Genomic DNA, 20,350 nt, shown 5'->3' on the forward strand with positions numbered 1-20,350 from the left:
AGTTGTTCGGCCCGATGAGATCTATATGTGTACCGAGTTTCATATTAATTCATGCGAGCGTGTTTGATATATGGATCAAGTTTTAGAACCCCGTTCAAGGGGGCGCTGTTGAGCCCCCCAGCCACGCCCGGGTACCAGCTTCAGCCCGGCCCTGATGGCCGTGGGTTCTGACCTGTGTGCAAAGTTTCAGGAGTTTTTGAGCACGTTAAGAACCCCAAAAGCCCCTGAAACCTTGATTAACAATATAAAAGCAATAGTCAAATCCCCCCCTCCCCTCACACACACAGACACAGAGAGAGGGAGAGAAAATTCTTCAGAAAATCCACATTCAAACCAAAATATCTCTCTTCCTGTTGGTCGGAGATGGTTCATGTAAATTAGAAAGTTGTCCGTCTTGATGAGAACAATACACATACCAAGTTTTGTGATTCTAGGAAAAACTAAGCCCCCATTTTTGACTAAAGGTGGCGCTACTGAGCCATTCCACCACGCCCGTTTCTGAAACTTTGCACATGTCTACGGGCTAATAAATGTGATGTGTCTGTTGAGTTTCATGCAATTTCAAGTATGTTAAGAGTCTCAAAAGCATCAAAAAATAATATTAAAGTTTGATGCGTTGCCACGGCAACAGTATCTAAGATATCAATAATCCTTTCACAGGTTTACATCTGCCGTGTGTCTACATTGTACACATAAAGTTTGAAGCAAATCGGGTAAAAATAAGACACTGATTTCAAAGCATTTTGAAAGTGATGTACTTCCTGCTGCCTGTTGGTGGCGCTATAACTTTGACTCACAATAGTCACATCCATGTGATCGGCCTCTTACAACGAACACACTGCTGAAGTTTCATCAAGATCAGTTAATGTATGCAGAAGTTATAACACACTTCCTGTTTCATTTTTTCGCCATAAATTTGTTTCCTCGCCACGGCCAAACCGTTCGAGATATCAAAAATCCGTCCGCAATTTAGCATCCTCAATGTCTTGACTTCATGCACACCGAGTTTGGAGGCGAATCGATGAATTCCCTAGGAGGAGTACATTAAATTCCACAGCATGCGTTTCCAAACAACGCTAAATAGCCAACTTCCTGTTTGGCTGGCGTAAAACTTAGAGCACGAAAGTTGTTCGGCCCGATGAGATCTATATGTGTACCGAGTTTCATATTATTACATGCAAGCGTGTTTGATTTATGGACATGTGTTTGGATCCCGTTCCAGGGGGCGCTGTCGAGCCCCCCTGCCACGCCCGGGTACCAGCTTCAGTCCGGCCCTGATGGCCGCGGGTTCTGACGTGTGTGCAAAATTTCAAGAGTTTTCGAGCATGTTAAGGGCCCCAAAAGTGCCCGAAAGGTTGACAAAATAATAATAATAATAATAATAATAATAATAATCCTACCGGAAACAATAGGGCCTTCGCCCTTTCAGGGCTTGGGCCCTAATAATAATAATAAATATAGCTGCGAGCAGCGATTACGGGCCCAAGCCGGTGGCACCGCAACCCCGGTGCCTTTAGTTACCTAAAGGCACCGGGGTGGCGGTACCGCCGGCTTTGGCCCTCCATCGCTGCTCGCAGCTATATTTATATATATATATATATATATATATATACATATATATATATATATACATACATACATACACACACATACATATATATATATATATATATATATATATATATATATATATTATTGTTCAAAAGTTTGGGGTCAGTAAGATTTTTAATGTTTTTAGGAGAAGTCTCTTCTGCTCACCAAGGCTGCATTTATTGATTAAAAATACAAACAAAAACAGTAATATTGTGAAATATTATTCCAATTTAAAACAGCTGTTTTCAATTTTTAAATATTTTACATAGTAATTCATTTCTGTGATCAAAGTTGAGTTTTCAGCATCATTACTCCAGTCTTCAGTGTCACATGATCCTTCAGAAATCATACTAATATGATGATTGATGCTCAATAAATATTCATTATTATTTTCAATGTTGAAAACAGTTGTGTACAGATTTTTTTTTTTTTCAAAATGCTTTGATGAATGTAAAGTTCAAAAGAACAGCATATATTTCAAATATATATATTTTTAACATTATAAATGTCTTTACTGTAACTGTTGATCAGTTTAACTCATCCTTCATAAATAAAAGTACTGATTTATTTTATTTATTTCCCCCAAAAATAAAATTTTAATTATTACTAACCCAAAACTTTTGAGCGGTAGTGTTTAACGTTACAAAAGCTTTAGATTTCAGATAAATGCTGTTCTTTTGAACTTTCTATTCATCAAAGACTGTACACAACTGTTTTCGACATTTAAAATAATAATGAATGTTTCTTGAGTATCAATCATCATATTAGAATAATTTCTGAAGGATCATGTGACAGTGACGACTGGAGTAATGATGCTGAAAACTCAGCTTTGATCACAGGAATAAATAACAGTTTAAAATATATTAAAATAGAAAGCAGCTGTTTTAAATTGGAATAATATTTTACAATATTACTGTTTTTGTTTGTATTTTTAATCAAATAAATGCAGCCTTGGTGAGCAGAAGAAACTTCTCTGTTATGTGCGCGCCACAGACTGCACGCACGTCCGCTTAGAGTTCCGCCTTTTGCCTTCCGTCAATATTACGTTATTAGAAAATATTTTTTTAGAGAATCGATTTTTTGACATTTGTGAATCGATTCAGAATCGTCCACGTCCGCATCGCGATGCATCTAAGAATAAATTTTTTCTCCCACCCCTAGATTTCATACAACAGGTTAATAAACAGTTACAATTAAGTCACTTACATTTTAGATGCAATGTTGACTGTTTTTGTTCTGTTTCAGCAGCGAAAATAGTTAAACAAAGATCACGGCAGAACCATAACGCATCACGTGTTTTCTCATAACTGAACGATTCAGCATTTTTAACGAATCGGTTGACTCAAAGATTGAATGATCAATCCATAAACATCTGTCTTAATCATGATCGACTCATTCGAACGAATCGTTTGAACGAATGAATCAATGACTCGCTTATTAAGATGGATGCCTGGCGACACCTAATGGCGGTTTAGTGTTGTTTAAAAGCATCATTCTTTCCCACATGTGTGTGATTTGTGTGTGCAACATTATCATTATTTTTCTTACACTATTATATTAGCGATTTAAAAGCACCCACTCGTGTCACACGTCGATTAACCGGTGGGAAAATATCCTCAGACACATACCTAATACATGTATATTTAAATACAATATTGGCCTACCTGGTAAAAAGTTTTATATACTATTTTGATGTCCTTTTGGACACAAGAGGGCAGTATAGCCCTATGTTTGCTTTTTTGTTGAACCAAATAGCACTAAATAGCCTGTTTTAACTTTTTCATTCTTCTTGAATTGCAAAAACAGAATAAAATGGGTTTAGTTGTGATATTTGTATACTTTTATATAGAAATAAATGGTATATAATTACATTTTTAGAAGATTTTTAGTGTTTCCTTTTTGGACATTATTTAATCCCTCGCCATAGCAAAACCGTTTGAGATATTTATTATCCATTCACAATTTAGCATATTTAATGTAGTTTCATCATGTTGAAAAAGTTTGGTACGAATAAAATAAATAGTTTAAGAGGAAAAGAAAGAAAAAAACTATTTTTTCTTTACTGTAGTTAAAACTAACCCCCCCACTTTTGTCAAAAGCATTTTGAAAGTGACACACTTCCTGCTACCAGTTGGTGGCGCTATAACTTTGACTCACAATAGTTACATCCATCTGACCGGCCTCTTACCATGAACACACTGCTGAAGTTTCATCAAGATCAGTTAATGTATGCAGAAGTTATAACACTTCGTGTTTCTCTTTTCTCGCCATAAATTCGTTTCCTTGCCACGGCCAAACCGTTCGAGATATCAAAAATCCGTCCGCAATTTAGCATCCTCAATGTCTTGACTACATCCACACCGAGTTTGAAGGGGGCACGGTGAATTTTCTAGGAGGAGTATTTCACATTCCACAGCAAGCGTTTTCCAAACAACCCATAATAGCTGACTTCCTGTTGGGCTGGCGTAAAACTTGACCGGGGTAAAGTTGTTCGGCCCGATGAGATCTATATGTGTACCGAGTTTCATATTAATTCATGCGAGCGTGTTTGATATATGGATCAAGTTTTAGAACCCCGTTCAAGGGGGCGCTGTTGAGCCCCCCAGCCACGCCCGGGTCCCAGCTTCAGCCCGGCCCTGATGGCCGTGGGTTCTGACCTGTGTGCAAAGTTTCAGGAGTTTTTGAGCACGTTAAGGACCCCAAAAGCCCCTGAAACCTTGATTAACAATATAAAAGCAATAGTCAAATCCCCCCCTCCCCTCACACACACACAGACACAGAGAGGGAGAGAAAATTCTTCAGAAAATCCACATTCAAACCAAAATATCTCTCTTCCTGTTGGTCAGAGATGGTTCATGTAAATTAGAAAGTTGTCCGTCTTGATGAGAACAATACACATACCAAGTTTTGTTGCTGTTGATAAAACTAACACCCCCACTTATGACTAAAGGTGGCGCTACTGAGCCCCTCACCACGCCCGTTTCTGAAACTTTGCACATGTCTACTGGATAATAAATGTGATGTGTCTGTCGAGTTTCATGCAATTTCAAGTATGTTAAGAGTCTCAAAAGCATAAAAAAAGAATATTAAAGTTTGATGCGTTGCCACGGCAACAGTATCTAAGATATCAATAATCCTTTCACAGGTTTACATCTGCCGTGTGTCTACATTGTACACATAAAGTTTGAAGCAAATCTGGTAAAAATAAGACAGTGATTTCAAAGCATTTTAATAGTGATGTACTTCCTGCTGCCTGTTGGTGGCGCTATAACTTTGACTCACAATAGTCACATCTGTGCGATCGGCCTCTTACAACGAACACACTGCTGAAGTTTCATCAAGATCAGTTAATGTATGCAGAAGTTATAACACACTTCCTGTTTCATTTTTTCGCCATAAATTCGTTTCCTCGCCACGGCCAAACCGTTCGAGATATCAAAAATCCGTCCGCAATTTAGCATCCTCAATGTCTTGACTTCATGCTGACCGAGTTTGGAGGAGATTGGATGAATTCTCTAGGAGGAGTACATTAAATTCCACAGCATGCGTTTCCAAACAACCCTAAATAGCCAACTTCCTGTTGGGCTGGCGTAAAACTTAGAGCACGAAAGTTGTTCGGCCCGATGAGTTCTATATGTGTACCGAGTTTCATATTATTACATGCAAGCGTGTCTGATTTATGGACAAGTGTTCGGATCCCGTTCCAGGGGGCGCTGTCGAGCCCCCCTGCCACGCCCGGGTACCAGCTTCAGTCCGGCCCTGATGGCCGCGGGTTCTGACCTGTGTGCAAAATTTCAAGAGTTTTCGAGCATGTTAAGGGCCCCAAAAGTGGCCGAAAGGTTGACAAAATAATAATAATAATAATAATAATAATCCTACCGAAAACAATAGGGCCTTCGCCCTTTCAGGGCTTGGGCCCTAATAATAATAAATAATCCTACCGAAAACAATAGGGCCTTCGCCCTTTCAGGGCTTGGGCCCTAATAATAATAATAATAATAAACAGAGCAATTCCAAGAGGGTCCTCACACCATCGGTGCTCGGGCCCTAATAATAATAATAATAATAAACAGAGCAATTCCAAGAGGGTCCTCACACCATCGGTGCTCGGGCCCTAATAATAATAAACAGAGCAATTCCAAGAGGGTCCTCACACCATCGGTGCTCGGGCCCTAATAATAAACAGAGCAATTCCAAGAGGGTCCTCACACCATCGGTGCTCGGGCCCTAATAAACAGAGCAATTCCAAGAGGGTCCTCACACCATCGGTGCTCGGGCCCTAATAATCCTAACGAAAACAATAGGGCCTTCGCCCTTTCAGGGCTTGGGCCCTAAATAATCCTACCGGAAACAATAGGGCCTTCGCCCTTTCAGGGCTTGGGCCCTAAATAATCCTACCGAAAACAATAGGGCCTTCGCCCTTTCAGGGCTTGGGCCCTAATAAATAATCCTACCGGAAACAATAGGGCCTTCGCCCTTTCAGGGCTTGGGCCCTAATTAAGCAGAGTTAGCGTTGGGCTAATTACAGGGCATCAAATATTGGTTTCCACACTGAGTTAAACTGTTTTTGTTTATTTTTGTCCACTAACAGAGTTTTCTCGATGTTTAGGTAATATTTCATTACATTTTTCCATTTATCCAACCCTGGGGTATCTGTGTTTTTCCAATTTTGTAACAACAGCTTCTTATAGACTAATGAGGAGAATATTAATTGCCATCCCATAGGATATTTCATTTTTGTTACATTTTGGAGTAAACAGGCTCCCAGCTAACAATTTCAGGTTATAAGAACATTTCCGTAACGTTCCCATTAAGTTATAAAAACGTTATTTCTGAATGTTCTAGAAACGTTCAAAGCGTCCAGTTTTTTAGACGTTGTATTAACATTATTTCTTAGTTATAAGAACGTTATTCAAAACGTTATTAGAACGTTCAGTTCTCCTGTTATATAAACGTTGTATTAACGTTCTTGCTTGGTTATAAGAACATTGTTCAAACGTTATTGGAACATTCAATACTTAGGTTATAAGAACATTTCCATAACGTTCCCATTAAGTTACTAATTAATAATTAAACGTTCCCATTAAGTTATTTAACTGGACGTTCAAAACGTCCAGTTTTTTAGACGTTGTATTAATGTTATTTATTAGTTATAAGAACGTTATTAAAAACGTTATTAGAACGTTTAATTATTTAGTTATAAAACGTTGTATTAATGTTATTGCTTGGTTATGAGAACGTTATTCAAAACCTTATTAGAACGTTCAATTATCTTGTTACATAAACGTTGTATTAACGTTTTTCCTTGGTTATAAGAAAGTTATTCAAACGTTATTAGAACGTTCAATTCTCCCGTTATATAAACGTTCTCTTAATGTTTTTCTAAGATTATGAAAAACGTTCTTAAAACATTCCATTCACTTGTTTAAACATTTAAACATTCTCAATGTTTTTGCATATAATGTATATTGACAATCATTTTATGAAAGCACCTTATTAAGAACTTTCAGATTTTAAAATTAAGACAAAAGATCTAGAAAGATAATTAAAATCAAAAAGACCCATGAATCATGTCTATGTGTAATGTAGTCCACTGAAGGCGAGCTGAAGTGAACCAAAGTGTAGTTTATTTCAAGATACAGATACAATTGAAACCGACTTGGGTTAAATTGAAATATGAAATTAACATGAAAATAAACCTGGACTAAAACATAGAACAAACTGATTAAACTTCAAAATAATGAAACATGAAACAAAACTAAAACTACCTCTTTACCTAACCCTAACCTATCAGCAAGCTAAAAAAAAACAAACATTTTAAATGACATTATCCACAATCACATCAGCTTCCACTTCCGGCACATTGGACTGGACTGGACTGGACTGAACCCTGAGAGGATCTCCGGAGACACTGCAGGGAGAAAATAAAACAGTGTTGTATTAAAGGGGCATTTCACCCATTTGAACATTGTTTTTTATTTAAAGTGGGTCATATATGTAGTCGAAATGTAAAATAAATTTTGAATTTGGTGCCTTTGTGACCGAGGAAAGACAAAAAATAACTTCAGCACGCATTTGTATGAAAGACAACAACTCCCACAATGCACCATATTGCACAGCTCCGCAAGCCACTCCCACTAATCCAGAACAGCGCATATCTGCCTATAAGAGAAATCACTCTTCCGTCTACAAGGCTAGCTACCACCAGAGCTTGAAATTCATTTCACATTCACACAAAATGTCTAGTTAGTTGGCGAACTCATTAGTGCATTACTCCTCGTTTGTATTTCTTTCGAAAAGGTGAATTATTGCATGGTACCTGGATGTTCAGTCAGAACATATGCGGTGCGAAACTAGGATAGTTCTCAACACAAACGTCTGTGTCCTCGTCTGATTCAGAGATTTCGTCCAGGAGAAATTGTCATCGTTGAAATTCTTTGCCGCAGACTATCTCTGTGTTCGTAGTTGCATCTTACAGTCTATGAGTTGCATAGTGAGATCACCGGCGCCACCAGTCCGCCCTAACTCGAGCCAGTCCGGGCTCCTCGTCCGCGGCAGGCAGGTCTTCTGCCTCGGCTGCTCTTCGCTATAATGCGGCCACAAACACTTGATTCAAGCATCAGACTTCCGAAATCCTCTTCTTCTATATCATATTGAGCACTCTCCTCCGCTATTGTCATTACTTTACATCTGTCTCCACAGCGCCTGTTAGCTTAGCTTCAAACAAGATGGAGGATATTGCTTTCAGTTTCAGAGAGTAAAGTCCCACCCACTGATCTGTAATAGGTCTGTAGCGTGAGCGGGTCCCGCCCCCTGGGAAAGATGAGGAACTAGTGCTTGTAGTCTCAACAGAAATCCCCCCCTCTTACACTTCCTCCTACAATGACGCAAAATGACGATTTTTGCGTCATTGTAGGAGGAAGTGTAAAAGGTAAATAACGGATTTCTCCCGTCTCAGGGGAAAATGAGAGAGTGTTGCACGACCATTCAATAGTATGACTGGGTTTCTAACAATGCAAAGCTTAATGCAAATGGGTGGAGTGTCCCTTTAAAGTGTGGTGAGATTAGTATAAAAGCACTGGGATGCTGTACTTGCTCATGCAGAATATCTAATTAGATTTTCTGACAATTTACAAAAAGTTTAATCTGCTTTGGAATATTGGGAGAAAACATGAAGATACGAGACAAGCTCTCTGCTCTTGTCCCTAAGCCAGATGCTACTAAATTTATATTGCTTTTCATGCTCAAGGACTTTGTATTGTTTCTATTTTAATGCACTCTTAAAGTTTAAATTGCATTAATGAGCCGTGCCACACCCCAAAACTGCAATGTAATGATAACTTTGCTTAAATCAAAAATATTTTAAATGGTCATTAATGGATCATAATTATTGCACAAATATTATTAAGTAACAAAAAGCTTAAAATATGAAATAATTAAAATATAGTACATTTATTGAATTGATGAAAAGGTACACTTAAGGTGTTTGGTCAATACCCAATTATCATATAGGAAAGCACGAGGGTTAAACTCATGAAAAACATTAATGTCTCTCCATCACTCCCCCAGACCTGCAAACTCCTCAGACTAAAAAAGGTGACAGTGGGGGGGGGGGGATTAATGCCATGGGATTAATCAATGCATGCTGATGAATGATGTATAATAATAATTAATCTGCATACCCTAGTTTTGCACTGATGTAAAAAGACTGACAGTGACACAATAAGACCTAATGTTAGCAAAATGTTTTAATCTTTTAACTCTTAAAAAAAAACTATTAAAAAAACGTACTCGGTTACCTAATGTAACCTCTTTTCTCTCTAGAAGAGGGAACGAGTATTGCGTAAGTTGCTTACGCATCTTACGAGAGGTTCTCTCGTATTGCGTAAGTTGCTTACGCATCGGGAAAGTCTTCTTTCTTCGAGATCTGAAGCCAAAAAATTATCCTTAATTTTGTATTCATTGTCAACGCAGTGCGGCAGCCGGCAGACCAAGGCAGGCTGTATAAGCGTGCTCATTGGCTGCTTGGCGGCAACTGCTTAAGCCTATCAGTGAGCCCCCTGAAACGTGGCCTCCAATGAGGGCGCTTCGCGCCCTCCACACCCTTCTAACCGTCAAGATGGGTGTGGCCAGCGTGTATATAACCAGGGCTCACAGGCTAAATATCTGGTTTTCGCAGTCTGAAGCGCAAAAGCTCGTGGCGCGACACGGCAGGTTACGCAATACTCGTTCCCTCTTCTAGAGAGAACCGAGGTTACATTAAGTAACCGAGTACGTTCTCTTACGAGAGGTTCTCTCGTATTGCGTAAGTTGCTTACGCATCGGGAACCCTTTGTCAACGCCGTGTGCGCCGAGCATCCAGCCCATGAATCCCAGGGAGACCGGGGAAAATCATTCTGCTGGAATAGGTGGCCGGTCGGAGAGACGGGCCAACACAGTACAAAGCACTTCACTCAGTATATAAAATAGAGCGGCGCGGCCGGTCTATAAGCATATATCAGTGCAAAACAGTAGGGCCGGCAGCGCGAGCCCACACAGTACATAAGCACTCATTAGGGTAAGAAAAGAGCGACATAATCGGTCTTTTACGAAGAGAGTAATCCCCCGCGCCACAGAGTGGAATACGGGCGGCCAGCAACGCGGGCCAGCACCGGTAAACAGCGCGTAACGGGGAATGAGAAACAGAGCGGCCCAGCCGGTCTGAGTATAAAACACTTCACCCTAAGTACCATACCAGAAATATCGCCAGCATGTGAACGTAGTCTGCACATAAGTGACTGGTCAGAGCATATATGTCACTTATACTGACAGTAATTTCGCCTGTAAGGCGGGAACTTCCAGGTTATAAAACCTCATGAATGTCGATGGGGAGGCCCAGCCCGCCGGCATACAAATATCGTGGATAGAAATTCCACTGGACCAGGCCCACGAAGAGGCCATGCCTCTAGTGGAGTGGGCTCTGATACCCAGAGGGCACTGCAGGTGTTTGGAGGCATAAGCTGCTGCAATCGCGTCCACTATCCACCTGGACAGGCTCTGTTTCGAGGCGGCGAGACCCTTGGTGCGTCCGCCGAAGGAAACAAAGAGCTGCTCAGAACGCCTGAAAGCGGCGGAGCGCGTAATGTAAGCTCTCAACGCCCGGACAGGGCATAGGAGGTTATCACTGTCCCCATTATCGGATGCTGGCAGAGCCGAAAGGGAAATGATTTGTGCCCTAAAAGGGGTTCCAATCGCTTTGGGGATGTAACCGTGTCTCGGTCTGAGAATGACTTTCGAGTCATTCGGTCCGAACTCAAGACATGCAGGGCTAATAGATAGCGCGTGCAAATCCCCCACGCGTTTTACTGAAGACAGAGCTATCAGAAAAACGTTTTTAAGCGACAGGTACTTTAAATCCACGGATTCGAGCGGTTCAAAGGGAAACGCCTTCAGGGCCTCCAGGACCAAGGACAGATCCCAAATAGGAACCGAGGGGGGCCGCGGGGGATTCATCCGTCTAGCTCCTCTGAGGAAGCGGATAATGAGCTCGTTCCTTCCTATTGCCCGGCCGCGCGTCGTCTCAGCGAACGCTGCAATAGCCGCCACATACACTTTGAGCGTGGAAGGGGACCTGCCCTTGTCCAACAGCTCTTGTAGGAAGGAGAGCACCCGCGGGACCCCACATGCACGTGGATCCAAGCTCTTAGTAGCGCACCATTTAGAAAACACCGACCATTTAGACGCGTAGAGCCGTCTCGTGGAGGGGGCTCTAGACTGCGTGATCGTGTTCACGACCCCTTCTGGCAGGCCAACGGGTATCCGTTGATTACCCATGCATGCAGAGACCATCGTTCTGGATGGGGATGCCAGATCGATCCACCGGCTTGGGAGAGGAGATCCTTTCTCACCGGGATCGGCCATGGGGATGAGTGCGACAGCCTCACTAGCTCTGGGTACCAGGTTTGGTTCTCCCAACGCGGGGCTATAAGAAGCACTGGGTGGTGCGTTTCCCTGATCCTCGAAATGACCTGTGGTAACAGGGAGATAGGGGGAAAAGCGTACAGCGGGAGGCTGGGCCATGTCTGGGACAGCGCGTCCTCGCTTTTCGAGAAAAATTTCGGGCAGTGAGCGTTGTCTCTCGACGCAAAGAGGTCGATCTCCGCTCTGCCGAATAGGCGCCAGAGAAACTGGACTGTCTGGGGGTGCAGGGACCATTCTCCCGGGGGAATGTTGTCCCTGGACAGTCTGTCTGGACCGACATTCAGGTGGCCCGGCACGTGCGCGGCTCTCAGCGAGCGCAACGAGCGGTGAGCCCACACGAGAAGGCGTTCTGTCAGCTTGCACAGGTTCCTGGATCTGACACCGCCCTGTCGGTTCACATAGGATACCACGGACATGTTGTCCGAGCGGACTAGCACATGGTGATCCTGTATGAATGGGAGGAAGCGCTTGAGCGCGTTCTCGACTGCTATCATCTCCAAACAGTTTATGTGGAGGCATTTCTCCTGGTCTGACCACAGGCCAAAAACCGGTTTGCCCTCGAAAAGAGCGCCCCAACCTGAGGTGGAAGCGTCCGTCGAGATAACTTTGCGGTGTGAGATGGCTCCCATTGTCACTCCCCGCTGGTACCAGTCGGCCGCTAACCAGGGCTTCAGTGCTGAAACGCAGCTCTGAGTCACTCTGATTCGGATGCCGCCGGAAGCCCAGGCTCTGTGAGGCACTCGGGCATTCAGCCAGCGTTGTAGCGGGCGCATACGTAACAGACCCAGCTGAAGCACTGCTGCAGCTGAAGCCATACAACCCAGCATCCTCTGAAATGTCTTGAGAGGTGCGGTGCTGCCCGACCGTAAGCCCCAGGCTGTCCAGGTGGCTTAAGGCAGGACGGTGTACTGATATACCTGACCGTTGAAGGCGAATCTCAAGAATGGCCTGTGACGGGGTATTATCTGGATCTGAAAGTACGCGTCTTTTAGATCGAGAGATATAAACCAGTCCCTCGGGCGAATTTGCGCGAGAATTTGCCTGGTTGTGAGTATTTTGAACGGTCTTCTCATAAGAGCCTTGTTCAAACGTCTCAGATCCAAAATTGGTCTGAGAGCTCCGTCCTTCTTGGGAACGAGGAAATAACGGCTGTAAAAGCCCGACTCGCTCATAGAAGGAGAAACCGGTTCTATAGCCCTTTTGCACAGAAGTGTAGCTATTTCTGCTCGAAGTAGATGTGCTACTTCCCCATTCACTTTGGTCTCGATACGCGCTTGAAAGCGCGGAGGGCGGCGAGCGAACTGCAGAGTATAGCCCTGTTTCACTGTGCTTAGCACCCATTCTGACGCGTCTGGAATAGCTTCCCACGCTTTCGCGTGTGCAGCCAGGGGCAGAATGGCCTCCGGGCTCTGATCGCCGCTCATCGCGGACTCGAGAGCTCGAAACGGAGGGGCGGGCGCGGCGCGCGCGCTCTCGGTGCTTAGATACGGCGGGTCGCATGCAGCGATAACTGGCCGTTTCACACACAGCGTCCCGGTGGCTTTGGACGGGGAACATACAGTGTGAGGCACGACGCTTGACAGCGGCGTCGGGGGCGAAGTATTCGAGAGAATGTGTGAGCGCGTGGGAGCGGGCACAGCATCTGTATTTAGAACATGACCGGTCGTGAGGGGATGTGTAACAGAGCGGGCAGTGAGTAGGTGTGGGCACAGCGGGGTGGACACGTGACCTACTTTTAACGCTCGAGCGGCTTCTGCCTGCTTTAAGCGAGCGGGCTCTGTGAGAAACACAGGGTTTATGGTGCTTGTGTGCAGAGGTGAACACAGAGAAGTGGGCACATTTACTGCATTTGAAACACATACAGCGCGAGCCGCAGGGCGGCGTCGGGGGCGAAATGTTCGTTAGTATGTGTGAGCGCTCGAGGGCGGGCACAGGATTTACATTTAAAACATGACCGGTCGTAAGAGGCCGTGTGACAGAGCGGGCAGTGAGTAGGTGTGGGCACGGTGAGGTGGACACGTGACCTACTTTTAACACTCGAGCGGCTTCTGCCTACTTTATGAGAGTGGGCTCTGTGAGAGACACGGGATTTATAGTGCTTGTGTGCAGGGGTGAACACGGAAACGTGGGCACATTCACTGCATTTGAAACACATACGGCGTGAGCCGTGCAACCGGACATTATGCTCATTTGAGATTTCTCTGGGTCGCCGTGAGAACGGTGGTTGCGCGCAGGCGAGCGGGTAGATATACCGGTTCGTTGGCTGCGAGGTACACATCTGCAGTAGCCGTGGCAACGGGGACTGACAGAGCGTGAAGCTTTGACGGTGGTCCAGCCGCAGCGGGACTTAACAGTCTTTTCTTCCCTCGTGTATAGACGCTCATAAATAATCGAGCACCATGTGGTGCGAGAGGCGGGTTCGCTTTCTGTATGTAAGAAAAGCAGGCCGCGAGCTCGGAGAAGCGAACAGTAAAAAAATGTATCTGCCGCGAGAGCTGGGCTCGAACACGGGTCTCTGGCGTTACAGCCTATGATTCTGCCACTGGGCTACTGTTTGCAGTCGTGCGTGTAATAAAAACAGTCTCGTTTACTGCAATAGTAATATTTCCAGCCGCCTGAACTTAAGAGGGGACTGAAAAATAATTGGCGGTTTGTCCGGCCACAGCGGGACGAAAACACTCTCTCTCCTCTTTTCGCCGGTGAGTGAGGCGCGCGCGCTGAACGTTGCTCGTGACCGTCCGCTCTGTCATCCCTTGTGAACGGCGCAATGTGCGCGGCCCAACAAGGGGGAGTGCGGGTTCGCTTTCTGTATGTAAGAAAAACTGGCCGCGAGCTAGGAGAAGCGAACAGCATAAATTTTTATCTGCCGCGAGAGCCGGGATCGAACCCTGCCACGGAGCCACAGGGGAGAACACATTAGCTTTCGGTTAGAGTGAGCATATAACAGCGTCATGTCTTGCGACGGCGTTTGCTTGCAGTGTATTTATAACAGGCTCGTATACTGCAATATGAACAATTCCAGTCGCCTGAACTTAAGAGGGGACTGAGAAATGCGTGAGAAATTGAGGTAGGTCCGCGCGAGGACGGAGTAGCTTTCTTGTAACGTAAAGAGAGCTCCAGGACCGTCCGTTTCTGCCTTCCCTCGTGAGCGGCGCAGTTTGCGCGGCTCGAACAGAGGGCTCCGAGACCGTCCACTTCTGCCATCCCTTGTGAGCGGCGCAGTAGCGCGGCTCGAACAGAGGGAGGGTGTCTATCTCATTCGCCTCATCCCCTGACGCGGCGGCGGCGCGGGCGTTTAGCCGGCGGTTGAGCGGCCGGGAGGGGTGGCGGAGAGGGCGAGAGAGAAGCTCGAGGGAGAGGTTCCGGCGAGCTCCTCAGTCATATTAGTCTCCGGTGGTCTCTGCGAGAGGCGCTTCCTATTGCGCAGCCCATCAGGGACAGGCGGAGCGACAGCTTGGTCGAAAACTTCAAGTCGAGCCCGCAGGGTCGACATTGAAAGTTCTTCGCACTCAGGGCAGCCGCCCGTAGAGAGTGCGGTGGCGGCGTGCTCGCGGCCCAGGCAGAGAGCGCAGGAGAGGTGGCGGTCTCCGTTGCTGAGCGGGGCGCGGCACGAGCCGCAGGAAAAAAAAACTGCTCTTTTAGAACAGTGAGAGATAGTGTGTGTCGCAGGGCGAGCACACACAGCAGTAATAAAAGGATATGTCGCCGGATAGCGTAGCAGGCACGGATGGCTGAAGGCGGCGAAGGCGGCCGGCTTCTTCAGGCGCTGTCCTAGGCTTGCTGGTCGCTGGTTTCAACGGCGGCGGCTCTCAAGATCCAGCGATGCGAAGAGCTTCGCTGAAGACAAGAAAATCAGATATTTAGCCTGTGAGCCCTGGTTATATACACGCTGGCCACACCCATCTTGACGGTTAGAAGGGTGTGGAGGGCCCTCATTGGATGTGACGTCACACAGGGCTCACTGGTAGGCTTAAGCAGTTGCCACTGAGCAGCCAATGAGCACGCTTATACAGCCTGCCATGGTCTGCCGGCTGCCGCACTGCGTTGACAATGAATACAAAATTAAGGATAATTTTTGGCTTCAGATCTCAAAGAAAGAAGACTTTCCCGATGCGTAAGCAACTTACGCAATACTCGTTCCCTCTTTTAGAGAGAACCGAGGTTACATTAGGTAACCGAGTACGTTATATGTGAAACAATTAGAGTTGGTTAGAATTAGTCGCATTAGAGCAGGATTCTTGTTTATATTGAACATTGTTATTGAACTGCATGTTTAACAGCGCTATTGTTCCGGATAACACCGACTCTGAAACAAGAGCAAGTATTAGCACGTAACATAGCGTAACACTTACTGTATTCCCGGGTGTGATTGTAATGTTTTGTATGGCGTTTTCTTTACACTTTCTCCCGGATATCTGTTCCCTACAGTTAGCTGTAATGTTAGTGAACTCTAGGTCTTCTCTTTGTTCATATACGACAGTATTCAAATGAATTGACTTGATTTGATAAAATTATGATTTAAACCATCATCTTCACGTGAGACATTTACATTATATTATTATACCGTCCTAGTTTTTAAATAACGCTAAAATGTATATTTTACATTTTAACCCTTTATGCGGATATAGAATGCCGCACAAGGTTCTCTGACATATCTTATCGTGTAAAACATCTGTAGATCTAGCTATGTTTTTAAAAATACCGCGAAACAAAGACAAGGACACATCTTTCTATAAGCGACCCTCAACATCTGTGCATACAACAAAACACATGTATGTGTACAATGATTTATCAGAAAATTACCTTTGTTTGAAGAAAAACTTAAAATCAGCTGGTGCTTGATAACTATTGAAGCTATTAAACACCCCTGAATTCGGTAATGCAATATTGATATCACGTTTTAACTCAATACATTTGAATGTGCTAAAGGTCTATGAACTTTAACATCTTAATAGTCGGTAAAATGAACTTAAAGCCTAGGCAAAATGAAATACATCCCAACTACTTTCTACATGCTTGTTACAGATCTTATGACGTACAATTCACCCATGCATACTGTATGTTTAAAAATATATGTATATTTTTAAATATTTTGGTGTAATTATAGACATCTCTCCGGTGGCATATGCATAACTTCTCCATGACGCTACTTCTGATTCAATGTGGCATTATATGTAATCCTATACAGCTGTTTACAGCAACAAAATAAAATAAAATTCTTTATCAAAATTTATAAGGAAAGACAAGTACTTTGTTTAGGCTTGGCTTGTAGGGAATTCCAAACCTGCGTATTTTCAAACGCACATAACTATAGAACCCATTCTAAATGCGCATGTGAACGCCATCAGTGTTTCTCACAGGTTCGCGTTTAAAGTCTGTGTAGAGGGAATGGTGTCGTCTTAGCGGCCCCTAATTTAATAACAAATGATCGTTGCGACGGAAGCAAATCAATCAAAACTAACTTTAGATGGAAAATAACTTAACTCTGCTATAAAGCCAAAACAATCTCTGTTACCTTAAATTATACGCTTATCTCTGTAAAGCTGCTTTGAAACAATCTACATTGTTAAAAGCGCTATATAAATGAAGATGACTTGACTTGACTTGACTGTTTACGGGGTCATGATGACAACTCCTCCAGCGGGGCGGAGTGAGCTGTTGTCCTGATAAATATTTCAGGACTTCGCACACAACCCGGACAAAACCTCCTGTCGTCCTCTCACCCTGCCTTTTCCCCGCTTCGCAACGTAGCCATCCTACAGCCCCTGCGACACCCGTAACATCGACCACCACGGCATCCGTTTCAGGCCAAACGGAGGAGCAGGTGGGTTACTTAAACCTGGCCCCCTCCAGTTCCTTTTCCTCCCGTGGAGTTGAGGATATGTCTCACCAGCGACCTCCGGCTTGTCACAATCCTGGCATGCGTCGGGAACAGGAACACCTTGACACCTTTCAGAATTGGACTCTTGCTACAGTAACTTCAGCCGAGCTTGGCCAAAGTGGTTTCTACTACCTTGGCCAGGGCGACAGAGTGGCTTGCTTCAGTTGTGGAGGCCAGCTTAGCAACTGGAAACCGGGAGATCGGGCAGTATCAGAGCACCAGAGGCATTACCCCAACTGCCGCTTCGTTCGAGGTGACCGTGCAGATAATGTACCTTTATCTGGCGGCGGCCTTTCCAATGTATCTAACTTGGCAATGCAACAGTGTGAAGAAAGGTTGCTCACATTTGTCAACTGGCCCTCAAGAATAACTGTTCGACCAGACCAATTGGCTAAGGCTGGTTTTTACTATGTTGGTCGTAATGATGACGTGAAGTGCTTTTGTTGTGATGGTGGACTCAGATGTTGGGAGTCTGGTGATGATCCATGGGTAGAACATGCCAAGTGGTTTCCAAGATGTGAATACCTGTTGCAAGAAAAGGGCCAAGAGTTTGTTCATCAGATTCAAGCAAGATTTCCAAGACTATTTGAACAGCTATTGACTAATGGAGACAGCAACTCGAGAGAATTTGTTGATCCACCTGTGGGTCCTGGAGAAGACCGTTCAGAAGATGCAGTGATGATGAACAATCCTGTGGTGAAGTCTGCTTTAGAGATGTGATTTGAGCGTGGCCTGGTGAAGCAAACCGTGCAGAGCAAAATTCTCGCAAGTGGAGAAAATTACAAAACCGTTCAAGAGTTGGTGTCTGATTTACTAAGTGCAGAAGATGAGAAGAGAGAGGAGGAGCGAGAGCTTCTTGCTGAGGAAATGGCATCAGATGGTTTTACTTTTCTTAAGAAAAATCATCTTGTCATGTCACAGCAGCTAAAAAGTGTGCAGAACTTAATGGACCATCTTCTAGAGGAGAACGTCATCTCACATAAAGAGTATGACATTATTCGTAACTGCGCTACAGTCAAGCAGCAGACAGGGCAGCTCATTGAGTTAGTCCTGTCGAAAGGAAAAGCAGCAGCAGAGGTCTTCCGCAACTGGATCAAGAAGAATGATGTCTACCTGCTGAGAAAACTGATGGCCCCGACAAATGAAGCTGCATCACAGAGTCAAGATCTTTCAGACTTGTCTATGGAGGAACAGTTAAGAAGACTTCAAGAGGAGCGCACATGCAAAGTTTGCATGGATAAGGAAGTGAACATTGTCTTCATCCTGATGTGGCAATTTTTCATTAAACAATCATCTCTGCATAAAAGACAGTCTTGAATCAAATGATCATTAAAAGTAATTTATTTCCCTGCAAGGAAAGGCCCAGTTGACACGCACAGAGGTAGACAGTATAGTCTGTGGTTCAAGTGAGACAAGGAGTCAGAGTCAGCACAGTCTTCTTATAACTCTAGGTTTTCCGCCCATAGATGGATAAGAAACTCACTCAGTGATCTCATTACATGCTGAACTTTAGGTTTAGCTCTGCTTGCAGCCTGCAAGCCCTAACTTAGATCCCCTTTGACCTTATGGGTCAAGGGTTCAATCCAAAACCACGTCTCCCCCGTTCTCCTTGCCCCACAGAAGCTCACATCGTCACAAAGTCAGCAGCACATAGAAATCAATCCTGTGTATGTAAGGAAAATCAAAAATTCCCATAACAATCCCCTGTGGTCACCTAGTTGTGTGCAAAGAATGTGCGCCTTCTCTGCGCAAGTGTCCCATATGTAGAGGAGTGGTAAAATGCGCTGTCCGTACTTTCCTATCATAAAGTGAAGATATTTATCAACTAAGTAACAACAGTTTTTGGATGTGCAAATTTACACCAACTCTAATTGTTTCACATATAACTGTTGATTGTTAGATGATTTATTTAACAATTGAAATTGACGATAGGTTAAAATATTTTTATTTTTATATGTTAAATATTCCTTTCCCTCCTTTCACGTAAAAATACCACGTATCAACTGTAATTCATTAGCTTAACCATGTTGTTTAGTGACACACACAAAATAACCGTGTAATAATAACAAAATAAGTGTAATAGTTAGACGAGTTTGAAGTGTAATACTCATCTTTCACGTCAATGTTTCGTAGACATAGCAGAAAGATGTTCTAAAATAAATATGATTTGTTTAGTCTTAAACACTCTCATACTAGAAGGACCGCCATTTAATTCTCTTTATGGAATATTTGTTCATGTTTTTCATACATATGAACATGTTTGACCACGCTCTGTGACTATATACTTTTTGCAGAAACTGTACAAAAACAAGATATATGCGTAATATGTACGCAATACGTAATATAACAGCGTAATATGTAAAATGTCAATTCAAACGCTAAAACTGATCACTATAGTGGCTTTTCTGTATTTGTTTTAAATGGCTCATGATGATGCATTTACTTTTAACCCAGTTGACCTCTAGAATTGAGGTTTTACCAAAGTGTGGAACTTTGTTTAACAGCCTCGAGCTTGGATGAATATGCCTCTCTCAGTGCAATAGTCAGATGTGATTCTGTTGTAATAGTTTAAGTGTAAAACAGCATGCACTTTGTGTAATTCATAGATAGAGGGAAAGTTGCACTAAATGAAGTATCAATTTAGTCAAACAGAAAGACTATCACTTAACCATAGACAGTAAAAGAAATGGACACAGCGACCCTATTGGATTCAACGGAGACAAAGTGAAGCCAATTAGAAACTCTTACTTCCTGGGGGTCGAGCGTACTGCGCAGACTCAAACTGAGCTTGACGACGTAGATGTCACGTGAGCAAACCGTCTGTCTTCTAGTAGCTGTGTCAAGAGAAATCTGAATCATTCCCTTCCGAAACTTGCAGAGACGGAGAGTGTGAGTAGGAGGTGTCCACGAGCTATG

The 20,350-nt window shown here is 43.9% G+C and overlaps 1 pseudogene across 1 annotated transcript; it reads left to right on the forward strand.

The window, feature by feature from the left end:
* Positions 1–14,603: 14,603 nt before the first annotated feature.
* On the forward strand, positions 14,604–19,241 carry LOC307155259 (putative inhibitor of apoptosis; annotated as a pseudogene). The gene is made up of 3 exons: positions 14,604–14,607; positions 17,209–18,702; positions 19,133–19,241. The product of its transcript is annotated as a putative inhibitor of apoptosis (transcript).
* The last annotated feature ends 1,109 nt before the right edge of the window (positions 19,242–20,350 follow it).

This window comes from Squalius cephalus (genome assembly GCF_949319135.1).
Source record: "Squalius cephalus genome assembly, chromosome: 3".
In the NCBI taxonomy this organism is placed as follows: domain Eukaryota; kingdom Metazoa; phylum Chordata; class Actinopteri; order Cypriniformes; family Leuciscidae; genus Squalius; species Squalius cephalus.